This window comes from Aphelocoma coerulescens, chromosome 8 (assembly GCF_041296385.1).
Source record: "Aphelocoma coerulescens isolate FSJ_1873_10779 chromosome 8, UR_Acoe_1.0, whole genome shotgun sequence".
Lineage (NCBI taxonomy): Eukaryota > Metazoa > Chordata > Aves > Passeriformes > Corvidae > Aphelocoma > Aphelocoma coerulescens.
In genome coordinates this window covers 28,895,457-28,911,219 of record NC_091022.1, presented here as the reverse complement: position 1 = coordinate 28,911,219, position 15,763 = coordinate 28,895,457, and the positions used below count along the sequence as shown (strand labels likewise).

At 45.7% G+C, this 15,763-nt stretch overlaps 1 long non-coding RNA gene across 2 annotated transcripts in view; it reads right to left on the bottom strand.

Annotated features, from left to right (window-relative positions):
* Window positions 1-6,207: 6,207 nt before the first annotated feature.
* Window positions 6,208-15,763, bottom strand: part of LOC138114092 (uncharacterized) — a 100,766-nt gene continuing 91,210 nt past the window's right edge. For both annotated transcript variants that reach the window (XR_011152486.1, XR_011152485.1), the window contains one exon: window positions 6,208-6,346. This is a non-coding gene — a long non-coding RNA (uncharacterized lncRNA). The remainder of the gene's footprint in view (window positions 6,347-15,763) is intronic.

The window sequence follows — 15,763 nt, the reverse complement described above, 5'->3', positions numbered from 1 at the left end:
TCCAGCTCCATTTTCTGTGATTCTGAAATAACAGCAAAATTACACCCTGGCAGCGTAAGAGCTGGGATTATTTGTTTTGGGATTGACATAATTAGGCTAAACATGAATCAGATGTTTTAGCAATTTGCAATTAAAGCACACAGGAGAGATGCCACTCTGTCTCTCTGTCAGTGAAAGATCCACACGCAGAAGGGAAGTGCTGACAGACACCTTCCTCTCACCTCCAGACACGCCAGGTAGGACTACAGGAAGGATTAGGCATCACCTTTTAATCCTGCTGCACAGTGCCAGGCTGAGCCTTGCTTGTACAACCATAGCCTTCCTGCAGTCAGACATCCAGTGCCTTAATTACCATCAATAAATGTTAACACTTGCTGGATTTGCTGGGAAGGTTTGAACTCCAGCTTAATTCAGTGCTGACATATCAACACATGAACTCAGAGATCAGATCCCTCCTAGAGCTGCCTATTTTAAGATCACAAGGGAATGCTCTCGGCTGCCTGCACCTCCTGCAGTGTGGAGCCCACGTGCAGGAGCAGAACGATGCTCTGGGACTGACACCCCATCTTGGTTGGAAACCTTTGATGAGAGTCAGCCACATCCCTTGGGACAGCCCCACTGGATAATTACACTCACAGCTCAAAACACATCTATTTTATGGCTGGAAGAGCTTTAACTCCGTCTGCTGGATATACCTGGGGTTCTCTTTATCTGATAAGCGACTGTATCAGTGAACAGAGCAGGAAGAAGCTGCTTGTCCCACATGGGTTCACACAGCAAGCAGTGATCAAGGCAGGAAATTTCAGATGGGTAGATCTGTATTATAATAATAATCTAGAGATTATTCCAGCCTCTTTATGACAGGAAATCCATGAAGGCTTTTCCAGTTTTCCCCAATCTTCCTCCCGGTAGCAAGCTGTTTGCTCATACACCTTGCTCCTGGCAATGAGTTTGTTTCAGGGAACCTCCTGAAACTGCTGTGCAGTGGTCCTGGCATGAGCAAGGAAATAACATTTGGTTCTGACTGCTGTTGAGGGATTTATTTTATTTTTGTGACTGAATGCAATGTTACCTGGCAGTGCACCACCAAGTGCAGGGAGAGGGGCTGGTGCTCTTCAAACTTGGGCTGTGGTGGCTTTGGTGGGACCTGAACGGAAAACTTTTTAAGCCCTCCAATGTCCCTGTTGTTGTTTTGCCCGTTTTGAAATCAGCATCACCTTTCATGTCTGTGGCAGTGGATAAACAAGGTTATGCAGCAATATAGACTCAGGAGAGTAGAAGCCCAACAACATGCTGTGAATGTATTTTAGAGGCAGCTGGACCTACCCATCCTGCCAAACTATGTGCACACGAGTCTTTCTTCTGAATCTTGGCACAAAAAGTCCAGAGGGCTCAATTTTATCCCATCCATCCCACTTCTGGCACGATTTCCTCTCAGGAGAGGACAATGGGCTGCAGACTCTCCCAGCAGGAAACACCAAAGAAGCTTTTTGGAGGACTATATTTAAATGCACCAGCCTGCAGCACAACACCAGCACTGGTTTATGGGGAAACAATCTCACACTTTGATCAGCTCCTGCTATAAAAGAGATGCAGAGACACAGGCATTTCTCTGACAAATGCTTCATTTCTTTAAGGAGGAAGTGTCTACAGACAGTTTGAAATCAGGCTGGAGTTTCTAAACTAAAAAAAATTAAAAAAAAAAAGGTGGCCAGGCTTGGGTCCCAACATCAAACTCCTCTGAAAATCCTGGCTGGAGACAAGGACATGCAATCCCAAGGTCCAGGCTGCTGTTTGCACACCAATTTAGCATCCTGCCTGCTCAACCTCTGGCTACAGGGGTACCATCTGTGGTCTATTACTGGGGATTTTGTACCAGCTGGGCAGCAGGAGCTTGTCTGAAATCCACCCCAGCTCGGGAGCTGATGAGCTATTTAGCTACTGCTTGTATTTGTCTTATAAAAGTAATAATACCATGTTCTGTTGCCATTAGGATCTGACATTAAATGCATTAATTTCCTAATAGATCTAAAGTAAGAGCTAGAATGGCCTTTTATTTTTAATGAACTGAAGACTGCTGTGATCCCATTCATCCACCCATGAAATCCACTGACTGACAAGGTCCCATTTCTGGGCAGCAGGGTTAAATGTGCTTCAGACAAAAGCCAGATTTTCCTTTCTTCTGCATGCCATGGACAGGATCAAAGGAGTGGGGAAATGGACATTAAAGCACTTGTAATCAGGGACACAGACTCCATCCCAGCATGGGCCAGCCCCCTTGCGGGCTTATGGGAATGCTGCTGTGTGTTATTGCACGGGAAGCTCGGGAGCTCTGGGGAGAAAACCGGGCAGGTAAATGAGGCTGGGGGCAGGCCCTGCATGGACCAGGCTCAGATGTCACCACCAGGAGCTTCTCCACGTGGGAGTGAATATCCCTTGCAGCTCTGGGGCTTCCTCCCTGTTCAAGGCTTTCTTAAGGAGCTTGTAGTAATACTGGGACTCAGCAGATGGTGCTGCTATGGGTAACCCTGGAACGGGATGGATGGATGGATGGATGGATGGATGGATGGATGGATGGATGGATGGATGGATGGACGGGCAAGCAGGTCTGGGGGAAAAAGGAAAGCAAGAATACCAGCCTGATTACATTTCTCTTTAAAAACTGTGCCAATGCACCAGAAAAGCTGTTCTCCTTAATCACACCTCCCTGCAACTGGAACAACACTGTAGCAGCAGTGGCACAGCTGGAAATCCACGTGATGTGGGATGGAGGCCTGGATGGGTGGCAGGGCCATTCCCTTCGGCTTGCTAGGCAAACCACAGGACCTGGCTTGGAGGTGAGGGTGAAGGACACCTTCAGAGAAGCTGGGGAGTCACCACCCCCTCTTTCCTTTCCCTTTGGCCTTTTGTTTTAAGACACCCTTTTTTCAAGCAACCCTCTCAAATGGTCTTGAAAGGAACGAGGCAGAAAGACTGCTGATGTCTCCCAAAAGACAGCTAACTGGGAATGGTTTGTTTTCCAAGCACATATGAGTTCATTTTCTTCCCAAAATTTGCATTTATTTTTAACTGGATTAACATCCAGCTAATGTGGATGTCAACCAGTTGGAATGCAATTTTGGGAATTATGGAGGAATTTAGCACCGCTGATATAAACCAAATGTGATGGAGTTGGAAAGCATATGATATTTATCTGCATGGGCTTGGTGTCATTAGCATGCTCCGTGTTCCTCCTAGGTTAACTCTTAGGTGATCCAAATGGGAAAAAATATTTCTACTGCAGCTCCCATAGGGCTAAAACCAGAGAGTACATTACTCATCTTGGGGTTTAAAAGAAATAATAAGGAGTTTATTACCCAGATCCTCCACCTAATAGGAAGAGATAATGGCACCATATATAAAAAGTGTTTTCTTACTTGTTAGGCTGGGGGTTTTTTTCCATTTGTCAATGTTTGAATTATTGCAGTGCATGATGATTTGTAAGCACATATGTATGAGCATAAGCAGGCAGCTCTCCTCATCCTGCATCTATTTCAGGCATGTTCAGAGGAGTTATTGTGGCATGTGCTGAAACTTGAAGCTGATAAGTCAGGAGAGGACTTAAACATCTTTAACTCCGTACCATGAAAGGGGAACCATCTTCCCTTTAAACAGATGAGGCCCAATGGTCTTCTCAGAGCTGAAATCCTGCCCCCAGGAAACTTGGACTGGGAAGCATCAAAGCAGAGAGGACGAGTTGCTCCTTAATCAAAATATTGTGAAACTGTGGTTCTGCCAGTGGTTTGCTGCTTGGGGTTTTGTAGATATGTAGGATGATTGGGGAGCTTCAAAGAAAGATGTCAACCAAATGTTTTCCTGAGTCACATGCACGGCAGAAGGAAATGTGCTTCCTAAAGGTCCTACCGGCAGATGAATGTCTTTCTGCAGTCATTAAAGTTGTAAAGTCATCCCCCACCCCCCTCCCTACACACACATGAAAGATGAGGGGATTTGCATCCCAGAAAAAAACAGATTTGGGATCTGGACACTTCCCTTCGAAGGAGCAGCACGTGGATCTTGCAGCGGGTGTGCTGGGGGAAAGCACAGCAAGGACCTGGTAGTGTTGGGCAGATTTTCATCATCTGCTCTTGTGCTGCTGTGCCCAGCACCTGCTGGCATCCCTGTGCAGGGATCCCACCACAGAGACAGGCCAGTCCTGCCCACTGCTTTGCTGCTTCTTCCCACACAAGTGGTGGAAAATTGATGGAAGAAGGGTTTGGTTGGAACTGTCTCCAAAAACCTGCATTTACTGTGTAGAAGAACATTTCCTGACCTGCCCCTGCTCCACAGAGGGCTCATTACAGCACAGAATTCCCTGCATCAATCACATCACTGTGGCCTTTCTTCGGGATGCTCCAGAGTACCTGAGCAGAGGATGCTCCCTGCTGACAAAGGCAGGAGGATTTCCATGTTGCTAGCATTGCTCCCTGCTGCTCCCTGGGCACAGCCTCTCCCACAGGACATGATCCTGGACAGCTGCTCCATCATCCACCTACATTCCTCAAGAGGAAAAATTCATTTGGGAATGGTGAGGCTGACAGAGGCTTCCCACATCTCTATTTCCACAGAGCTGTGCTCACCCAGCTGTACTTTCTCACCCCAAAAAATACCCAGCAAGAGGGAATGCCTTTCATGAGAGGACAGGAACATGAGAGATGAGTTTGAAACCTCCAGCAATGGGCTAAAGGGATGATAAAAATGATGGTGGTTGTCTTTGGGCTCATCCCTCTCTCCGGTAGGGTTTGTAGTATTGATGGCATTTTGCTTTGCCTTACAAAGTAAGAGCTTGATGAACACGGATTGGAGCAGGACTCCCAGTTTGTCAATCCAGGCCAAATTTTAGTTCTACTTGATTGTCCCTGGGAATGCAGAAAGCTGATTTATGAATGGCAGCATTGGGAAAATGACTTAAACTCATCCTCCTCCTCCTCCTCCTCCTGATAACCCCTTCCCTCCTTGAATTTGAGGGAAGCTTGAGCCATCATGGCATTGTGACATCTTTTGTGTAAGGTTGAATTCAAGGTTGCTCTTGCTTTATTATTTATGCCTAACTCCTTGGAATTGCAGGCCTTTGGAGAGATATTACTTCTGCAACACAGAGCAGCTGAGCTGTGGTGGTGGTGGCGGCACTCTCCAAGATCTCACATAAACTCTTCACTCTTGTCTTGCAATTAACAGAAGCATTCCTTATTAAGCCCCACGAATGGCTAGAGGGCATTAAAAAGTCCCTTATCACCAACTAATCCCATAATTTTTGGAAACAGAACCCCCACGTGTTTTTTCAATAAGCTCTTCTCCTTCTGACAGCGCTACATCTTTCACAAACACAGCAAGAGTAACCTCTGGACTTTGCCTGCAGCAGTGAAGTATGAAATTTTGAATTCCATGGGTCACTGTTTTTGCTGCAGCCAGATGTGGATAAAAGGCAAAGGGTGTTTTATTGTTGTTTTTTCAAGAAACAGAGAAAGGTTTGTACTAAGGTACACCCTCTACCCTAAAAACAAGGGGCTAACATGTGGCTTGAATGTCACCAATTGGCATTTCAAAAGATGAAACTTTTAAAAAACAAATATTTTGAATTTAAATATTCTGTCTGCAGCTAATAAAGTACATTATGACTTTAAATTGGATTTGGGAAAACATACAGGAGAACTGCAACCTTGATGCCGAGCTGTGCATTGGTTGGTGGTTTCATTAGCATCACAGGTACCAATGAGCTGTGATGGATATAAAAGGGAGACTCAATGGCTGAGACCTTCCTTTAGTTCTGAACAGAGTGGGTTATCCATTGGAAATAAATTAACAGATGTATCCAATCCCTGTGTGCAGTGATGGATGAGTCTATGAAAGCCTTCATTATTGGTATGCATATTATGCAAACTCTTCTGGCGACTGAGGCGTGTTAAAAAACTGCTTAGTTTAATTTCTCTGAAGTCCTGGTGTGACACTGATGATTTAAACCCTCTGTTTCCTGCTTGGGGAGCTGAATATTGAGCAACCAGGAATGAATATCCCACTTCTGGAATTTTATGAGGAAAGTTATCTTCGTGGTAAAATTTCGGTGGACCTCTTGGAAACACTTCCAGAGAGTAGTTGAAGCTATGAAACCCATAAATAACAAACTGAGAATTTCACTGTTTATTTATGGGGATAAAAAATAATTGTATTTCTTTTTTATTACTTGATCCAGCCCTCTCTGTCTCCCAGACACCGGACAATATTTGGGTTCCCAGCCACTGTCTGTGCAGCCCAGCAGAGTGACATGATTTTGGCTTCCAGCAGTTTCCCCACTGTCTCCTGAAATGCTCTGTTATGAAACAAAAAGATAAAAATGGTGATCACAATGCAACACAAACCAGAAATATTTGATCATCCTCCAGCTTTGATTGCTGCTGCTTTTAGCCTGGTGCTTGACAGCACGCTTGCCAGATGCACAAGTAGCAAGGTTGTGACAACCCTGAGATTTTACTGCTGCACTACACTTTTAGGATGATGTTCTCTAAATGTTAACAGCTGTAAGTCAGGGTTTTGGCAAGGGAAAATTTTGTAGAAAATTTGATTTTTCTTTGTCTTGCTGCCCAAGTTCCTCTTGTCAATAAAATCAAGAGAGGTGGAGCATCTCTTCCACGGAGATGGGCTGAGAGAGTTGGGGTTTTTCAGCCTGGAGAAGTGAATGCTCCAGGTCAATGTTATTGCAGCCTTTCAGTACTTAAAGGGAACAATTTTTTAGAGGACAAATTTTTTAGCAGGGCCTGTTGTGACCAGGACAGAAGGTGATGTTTTTAAACTAAAAGAGGGTCAATTCAGACTGGATATAAAGAAGAAAGTTTTTACAGTGAGGGTGGTCAAACACTGGCACAGGTTGCCCAGAGAGGTGGTGACTGCCCCAGCCCTGGAAACATTCAAGGCCAGTTTGGACAGGGCCAGTTTGGACTGAGAGACCTGATCTAGTTAAAGGTGTCCCTGTTATTAAAGGGAGTTTGGAGTAGATGACCCATAAAGATCCCTCCCAACCCAAACTACTCTGTGATTCCCTGAAAATGGGAAGAAAAGTATTTAACTGTCTATTTGTACCTGTTGAGAGCATCCATCTCTTCTCCAAATTATGTGATTTCTTTGATTGTACCTTTACAAGACTTTCCACCTCTGTGTGTTGCACACAGAACTTCAGGAGCCAGACCAGATTTAGCAGGAAGTATCTGACCCCACCTTGGATGAAAATTATAGGACCATAGAGTGGCTTGGATAGGAAGGGGCTTTAAAGATCACCTAGTTCAACTCTGCCACTGTGAGCAGGGACACCTTCCACCAGAGCAGGCTGCTCAGGGCCCCACCCAGCCTGGCCTGATCACCAAAACAGCTGATGAAGGAGCAGATGAAAGCAGAGTAGGAAAAAATGTGGGCTGTTCCAGATGGGAGCACAGGATAGGGGAGGAAGTAAAAGGATTTGGAGAGAAGAGCCTTCCCCTTTTGATGGAAGGGGGAAAGAGGACCACCACAGCCATCTGAGGGGACACCACTGGCCTCATGCACATCCCTGCTCCCTGTGTGACAGAAGCAGCTGAAGGACTGTCATTTTTCCCTCCCTTCCCCTGAACTGTGGGGGCAGAATCACCCTTTCAGATTTTCCACCTTGTGTGCTGCACAGGCTGGTCCCGCTCCAAGCTAAGCCTTCGGAGCAGCAACTGCACCACGTAGGATCACAGAAACTCAGTCTCACCCCCGGTATAGTCTAATGATCTCAATATCTGAAGCCCTTTGAGGAGCAGATATTTTCATCCCTTTCTAATTTGCAGTTGGGACCTAGGGCAATTTTTGTTCCTGGAACTTTGGAGTTACTTCAACACCGTAAAGCCACGGAACAACTGCTCGTGTTCTCGCTCTGGCATTTGAAGTCTGCCTATGAAACAGCTGGTCTCTGATGTGCAAGATACCTGCTTCCCACTATTTGGCTTCCAACAGCAAGAAGATGACTTATGGCCATGAACTATCCCTTAATTTAACACATCAAAACCGAGCAAAAACAAACAAAGCAGAGTGAAGAACACATGTAGACCATGAACTCACATTCTGCACCTTGCACTTTTGCCCAGAGCACATGTTTTTGCAGCTTATCTCCCTAGGTATCTGTGATGGTGCCTTCTCGTGTGTTTGTTTTCTTTGTGTGGGGATACTTGGCAAGAAACTGTTTCTGTGGGAGAAAAAGCAGTTTTTGCTTCTCTCTGGCCATGGACCAAACAAAGACCATAACTGGACACTTCACCACGAGCTTGCTGCAAAACCTGTCCTGATATATGTAGTGGCTTGCACTGACTCCAGAGGGTCTTGAGGAAGGTTATGCCCTGACTACTTTGTCCTTTTGAGCTACATTATCCTTCACTTAAATCAGCTTGCTGTAATTTCTCTCTCTGTGATCTTAGAGAGCCCTTCTGCAGCCCCAAAATGCAATGCAATGTCACAGCAGCAACAGAGTTTGAGTGTTGCCTCGGTCTGGATTGGGGCAAAGATCCACCCATGGGTGCAGCCTTTGGCAGCTGGGATTTATCCCACAGTGTGACAGGCAGTGATCATCACCTCTCATTCCTAACAGACTGTAAAAGGCTGATAGGATGCTTCCAACCAAAAATGATCTATTAATTCTTATTTTTATTTCCATGGACTGTTTTTTCCTCTACTGCTTTTAAGTGAAGGGCTCCTGAGGTGTCTCATTTGTGGGTAATATCAATGCATCCCTCTTGGAAAAAAAGATTGTGTTACTTGCAAAGACAAAGCTCAGGTATGCTTTAGACCAGAGATTCCCACTATGGACTCCAAGTCCTGATGCTGATTTTTCAGCTGGAAAGCAGACTTGGTGAAGCTCAGCTTCAAGTTGGCTGAAAGAGCCTATAACACTTCCTGAAAACACTTTTAACTCGTTTCTAAATTTGTACTCCTCTTTGTACTGGAATAAGTGTCATTTTAAAAAGATGGCGAGGAAAACAGTCCCAGTTTCTTCTGGCCAGCAGAAAGGCAGAGCCCTTCCTGTTGATGCAGGGTTTGTGTTACAGATGCAGATATTGTCCCTCACCAAGTACAAGAATTCAAGTCTTCAGCTGGTCTTGCAGGGCCCCAAAACCTGCTCAGAAACTGATCATTGTCAGCAGGGATCTGCATGGATTTGTGGATACAAAACCAGGCACGTACAGCCAAGAAGGTGCCGCATCCAGGACATTCCCACTGCTGATAAAGAGTGAAAATACAGCCTTTCCTGTCTTCCTCGTGATGAATACAGAATGAAAGGGTCAAATCCAAAAGCTAAGGGCTGGTCAGAGATTCAGCTGGGCGAGGGTTAAGATCAAGTCTTGTGGAGTCAGGAAAGAGAAAGGCCCCAAGTGTCCTCAAAATTTCCATATGACATTTAGGTATCAATAACGGCATTGTTTGGGAGCAAGAGCTCATTTTCTAAGGAAGGCAGCTTGCTCCTTGCAGACCACACTCCCTGTGGCTGAGGATGCCAGGCTGCTGCTTGGCAAGGAGCTTGTTAGTTCATTTAAAAATGCCCAAGTTAAACGAGGTATAAATCAACACCGTTCCACTCACATTAAGGCACACCAACTTAATCCTGCCGAGGACACTGACCTGAAAATGTTTAACAAAGTCAATATTTCTAGGGAAATCTTTTCCTGTGCAGAATTTCCGAAGGCTTTTGGTATTTTTTTGTAGTTTATTTTTCATCTAAAAATCCATTTGCTGTATTTTATTTTTTTTTAAGGATTATCTCTTAATCTTACCCTGTTACAAAATATATTCATAATCCTCATGGCAGTTACTTAGCAAGTCTTAAACCTGTCATTAAAATACCTCCTCTTGTTACTACAATCAGCAGTCTAAATCCACTTCAAGTCTCTCTTTTTTCCTTTTTTTTCCTTTTCTCACTTTGTTCCCAAATGGCTTATACCAAGGTATGACAGGTAGCAAACAATCCCCCCTCTAATTACTTGGAAGAAACAAATAAAGGGAAGGAATATGTTTGTGTGGCAAATTCCTTGGAGTTTGGAAACTAGAGGTCGTAGGAATGCGCCCTGGGAAATTTTAAACCCACTCCAAAGCTGTGGGTTTGAACAGTGGTGGATTTAGTCCCTGGAAGGCATGGATGGGAAGAGGTACTGCCAAAAGAGGGGGTGGCTGCGAGCAGTCCCAGTCCTGGGGCGAAAATGAGGAATCAAGGCCCTGTGCGGGAGGATGTGCAATGTCTGGATACAGGAAAATACACCCTGAGCTTTGCTTGGAAGTGCTCAGCAGCCTGGTGTGGCTCAGCAGTGCCTGAATCCCTCCCAGCACCAAATTCCCTGGGAAAGCCCAGGCTTGGCAGCTCCAGGAATGGTTGGACACCGGTGAGTAGGAGGACAAGCGGCGGGAAGAGAAAGGACCACATTGCTGGAGAAGTGGGTGTGAGTATCAGGAAAAGGAAGGCTGGGAGCAGGATGTCGGATTCATGGGGGAAAAAAAGCTCCTGAATTGGAGAGGAGCAGAGGAAATGCTGCAGCTCTGCACCACACATCACTGGAAGGGGGAGGATTAAGGTGTCATTTGGTCAGTGCTTCAGCAGCACGTGGCCCTAAGCACAGGTTAAATGCACCAGGCAGCTCCCACCTGTTGGAAACTCAGAGCTTGTTTCGTACCCAGCCCCATCCCAAACCTGCACCTCTGCAGGGGTGGTGTCCAAAATTGCTCCCAGCCTGTGCTTCCCGTGAAGGTTTTTAGGGGAGCTCACGTTCAGAGTCCCCAGAGACCCCACGCTGTCCTGGGAGCTGCCGGGTAAACACAGCGCTGGTTTGAAATCAGATATCGCCTGCACAGAACTCTTCACAAGATAATTAGGCTCAACTGGGATTTCTTAAAAAGGCATTAACTCCATGAACTTTTCAATCTAGAACAATGCCACAATGACCACGCTGGGAATAAGGCATTCTGGCCCTTCTTGGGGATCATGTGTTGAAGTTGTCTTGTTAGTAGGGAGGCGTTAATGCAATAAAGGACAGCATTGTGGCCTGGAACAGCTGGGCTTTTCTAACTGCTTGCCTAAATGTGGATGATTAATGACCAAAATGCATCCTTGCTGAATGGCATTGAGAGGCTGGAGGTATTTCATGGCATTTTCCTTTTTCCATTTTTGTAAGAGATTTCTTGCAAACAAAGCTCCATTGATGTGGGTCCATTACAGATATGCAAAGTGAATTCCGAATTATTGCCTATCTCATGGGTGACAATAATGTTACTTTGTTGTTGCGTGCTTTAGGCTGCAGGATCTGAAGATGCTCAAAAAGCCGCTTGGTGCTTTTGGAGACTGGAGCTACTCAAACATTCTAATGAGATTTGTTGTCGTTGTTGGAAAACGCTGCTTCATGCAAAGCAGAACATCTTGCAGTGAAATAGTCCCATTAATAACATTTCCATGGGAAAGTGTTCAGATTTTCTGGGGTCAATTTATAAGCAGAGAAGGATCTAAATGAGAACCCTGATCTTCTATCTGGAACCAGATGTTTCAACAGCAACAACAACAAAAAACATTTCAGGGAAGCATTTGAAAAGTTTGGTTCTTTTTCCACACCGGAATGAAAACACATTCCCAGACCTCAAAAACCTTCGTGGAAGCGCACTGCTGATCTCTGGATGCCTCAACCAGAAACTTCATGGCCCATCAGGAAAGGGGCTGGCATATAAGTCCTTTCTTAGTCCAGCCATGCCACGGCCACCCACCCCAACCTTGGACTTGGGTGGGGATGTCACCCACCTGCTGCTGGGTCTGTGCTTCTCCCCATCTGCCCTGAATTCTGGCAGTGCAGAAGAGCTGCCTTGGTTCTGCTCACCTGTGGAAATGCACATTTCCTACACAAAAAGTAGGAAGAGTTCTTTGGACATGTGAGCAGCCGTCTGGGGGAGAGGCAGTATTGTGGTAGCATGAGATGTGAAATACCATCACCAAATAAAAGCACAGAGGAGGTTTATAACACAGTTATCAGGAGTGCACGTGAAATGCCAAGCCAAAGGCTGGACAAGTCTGCAAGGGATGTCCTAATTTCCCAGTAGCCCCACTCAGTGTTGCTATCCAACACCATCCCACATCTGCCAGCGTGCAGGTTTGTGTGTCACCCACCAGTGCTGCACCAGCAATGACTTGGGGACTCCTGACTGACAGGAGGCATCCAGCTAGGATGGGTGGGTGTATCCATGTGGATCCCTTTAGGGTGAGACAGGCAGTTTTTAGTTCCTTGCTGACACTGTGAGCACGATGGCAGGCTGGTGGGGAAGAAAGGACAACATTTTGACACCAGTCCTCCTGGCTGACCCTTCTGTGCCTGCAAGCAACACGTGTGAATGACAATTTCCTTCACCTAAAGGCACTGCTGCAGCCAGCCAAGGTATATCTTACATTTATCCAAGGCACTTAAAGGCAATTTTTTTTTCCCTCAGCCAGCGCATTGGCTTTTATCATTCAACAGGCCATGGAATTGTTTTCCCTAACATTCCCTTAAGAAGGATGTATTTTTCAAAATACTGCCATTCCCTTCTCTAAAACAGGTTTTGATGTGGCTACTTCAAATCAAAACCATGAGCTTTCCTCTCCTCACGCCCACCAACTTAAAACCTGCCCCCAATGCCAGTGGTTCAGAACTATCCAAATAAAGCAGTTGCTTTAAGGAGTGTTTGCTTTTCCTCTCAGGCTCCTTCTCCTGATGCTATATTGTTTGTGGAAAAAGAGTTCTCTGGGTGGGTCACTGAGCTGTCGTGGTTAAGAAGCTGTATTTGAAGTCTGGTTCAGTGTAGAAGAAAAACATGTCAAAACAGCCTTGAAAGTACAGCTCCCTTTTTTTCCCTCCTCCGTGTCAGGATGTTACCTTTTTCCCCACCGTGTAGCAGCTCTTTCCCATGAAAAAACAGCTTCTTGAGGACATTTGCTGTGTGGCTCCAAAATGCAGTGAAAATAACACTCTTTTCATACCAGCAAAACAAATTGCTTCTGGAATAAAGCCGTGCCTATACAGCTCTGCATTTTAACTTTGCTTGAATGCTTACTCCTGAATATCTCTAAATCAGGGAAACATGCTTAATTATTCCTGAGTAATTTTGCCTGCTGGACTGCAATTCCTCAAATAGATGCTATGTGGGATTTTCCTGATGATGTTGTTCTTTTCATTTGAAAGGATGCCAAGGAGCAGGTTTCCCTCTTCCATCTTCCCCCTCTACCTTTTGACTGTAAAGCAGATTCTTGGTGCTCCTTACATAAACACTCCTTCGAGATACTTTTTCATACATTTCATGAATGCCATGAGTCCAAAAAGGGCATTAATGCATTTTTCTTCTGTGGCTTTGGAATGACGTGCATCTAATGTGGAAGTGTGTTGCCTCAGAGAATGCTCTGTTTTCTATTCCTGCCTTTGATTCTCTGCAGCTGGGAAGCCACGTTTCACAGGTGGTTGGGAAGCTTATTAGATTATTCATAACTGGGTTTATTTCTTCCCCCCCCCCCTTTTCTTTCCCCTCTAAGCAATTAAAAACATGTGTCAAAGGAAGCCTGAGATGATTAGAAGCACTCTAACATCTCTTTCCCATTTACCTTTCGCTGTTTTCACTTGGGTTACACAGAGCCTGCTGCTGGTACCCACAGACATGGCTCTAAAGGAGAGGGAGGTGAGTGTTATTCCTGTTAGAAACAATTCAAATAAAATAAAAAATATTTGCTGCTGGTTTATCAGGGATTCCTGTGTGAGAAAACGCTGTTGTTTTCCTGGGAATGAGCAGCAATCACAACCATAATTATCATAATGATGATAATGTTTTCAGGCATTTCTTCTGCTGGTGACCACAGAGCAGTGACAGACTCTGGGCAAGCAGCAGTTCGTCTGAAGATGAAGTCCCAATCCATGGCAGTCTCAAAAGAGGCACATACACCAGGAAGGGGAAGAGTACAGAAAGAGTCACTGGTGGGGAGAATTGAGCCAGCAGAGAATTTGTTACTACACGAATCCCTGTCTGACTTTCAGTGTGGATGACGAGGCTTTGCAGTCTTCCATCGGGATGGTCCATGTGTGAGCCAGACAGCAGCTTGGCATCCCCTCCAGAGGAGGACCCTCTAGCTCTCATGTGGCCTGTTCAGCTCCTGGTTCCCAGAGGAGCCCAGGCTGACTTTTCAGAGGTGTTGAGCTTTGACTGGCTCACGCTCCGGCTCTGCTTGTGAATAGTCAGACCCCAAAATGCTGAGATGATTTTCAGGGAGGAGCTTCAAGCAAAGGAAATTAATTCAGTGTTGTACATTGTACAGAGGCTTTTTAAGGGATTCTTGTTTTTTAAAAAAAGGTAGAATTAATACTTGGTTGAAACTGCTGGACTCTCAAAGGATTCATACACGCAATGGAAGGAGAAGGGGTAAAAAGATTAATATCAGAAGTAGCAGTGTTGCAAACGGGGATCATAAAATCATGGAATCATACAATGGTTTGAGTGGGAAGGGACATTAAAGATCATCCAGTTCCACCCCCTGCCATGGGCAGGGATACTTTCCCCTAGACCAGGTTGCTCCAAGCCCTGTCCAGCCTGGCCTTGGACACTCCCAGGGATGGGGTATCCTGCTTGGGGAGATGGGAGAGGTGCCCAGCATACCTGTGGTGATGGGACAGAAACATCTCCTTACATGTCTAAACATCTCCTCACCTGCCTCAAGTTGAGCCACTCACCAGTTATTCACCCTTCTCCAGAGCATCTCCCACCCCTGGAGCTGTTCCCACCAAAACCTGTCAGGCAGAAGGTCTTTGTCTTCCTCTTCCTCACTATGTTTAAGTGACAACTACATCTCCCACAGTGCAGCCACCTGTTTTTACCATCAGCCAGTAACTCCCTTCTTTCCTCCAACTCTTCTGCTGCTAGGTAATTCAGAATACTGAACAGTTTCCTTTTAAAATGCTCCTGGCTTATTTGTATCCTTCATACATCACGACTTCTGCATTGTCTCCTTCTCGGCCTTCGGGTCTTTTCTTATACACAGGAAACATGAACAGGACGGCAAAGTTTGCATGAAATATCCATTCTTGTGTGGGAGAAAACGCAGACAGCTGAGTCAGGCCATGCTCACAAACAGTCCAAACACTGCAAAATATCCAGCCCCACCACTCCTCCAGCTGCAGGTTTTCCCAACCCAACCACCTGCCACCACTCGTTTGTACACTCAGCCTCTTTGGAAATCACCCACCCTGAGGAGCTGCTCTGTGGAAATATCGGGGTGCAAAGGACTTTAAAACAGCTTGGACAGCGGTGGGTGTCTGAGGTTGAGCATGGATTTACACCTAACCTCACCCTAACTTGATCTGGAGCTCTGGAATGTGCTGCCTGCATGGAAAATGTCCCTGGCAGCAGCCTGCTGTCATTTTCAGTGGCACATCCATGCTGCCATCAGCTGTGCTCCTCGGTGACCTTTCCCTCACAGACGGAAATGAACTTCTTCTTCTCTTCATCCTGACATCTGCCAGCAATCTGAGGCTGCTCCATCCTGCACAGCTTGGTTTCCTAACGTTTTGGTGAGGAAAGGTCACGTGGGATGAGCACAATAATATTTTCCAGTTAACCCACGGGTCTCACCTCTGCTTCCAATCACCTCTTGGTGTGGAAACCAACAGCATGTCTATGATGTCTGATCAGAGGAGAAGCCAGATCCACTCAGCTTTTATTTTTTTCCCCCAAAGACAACTCA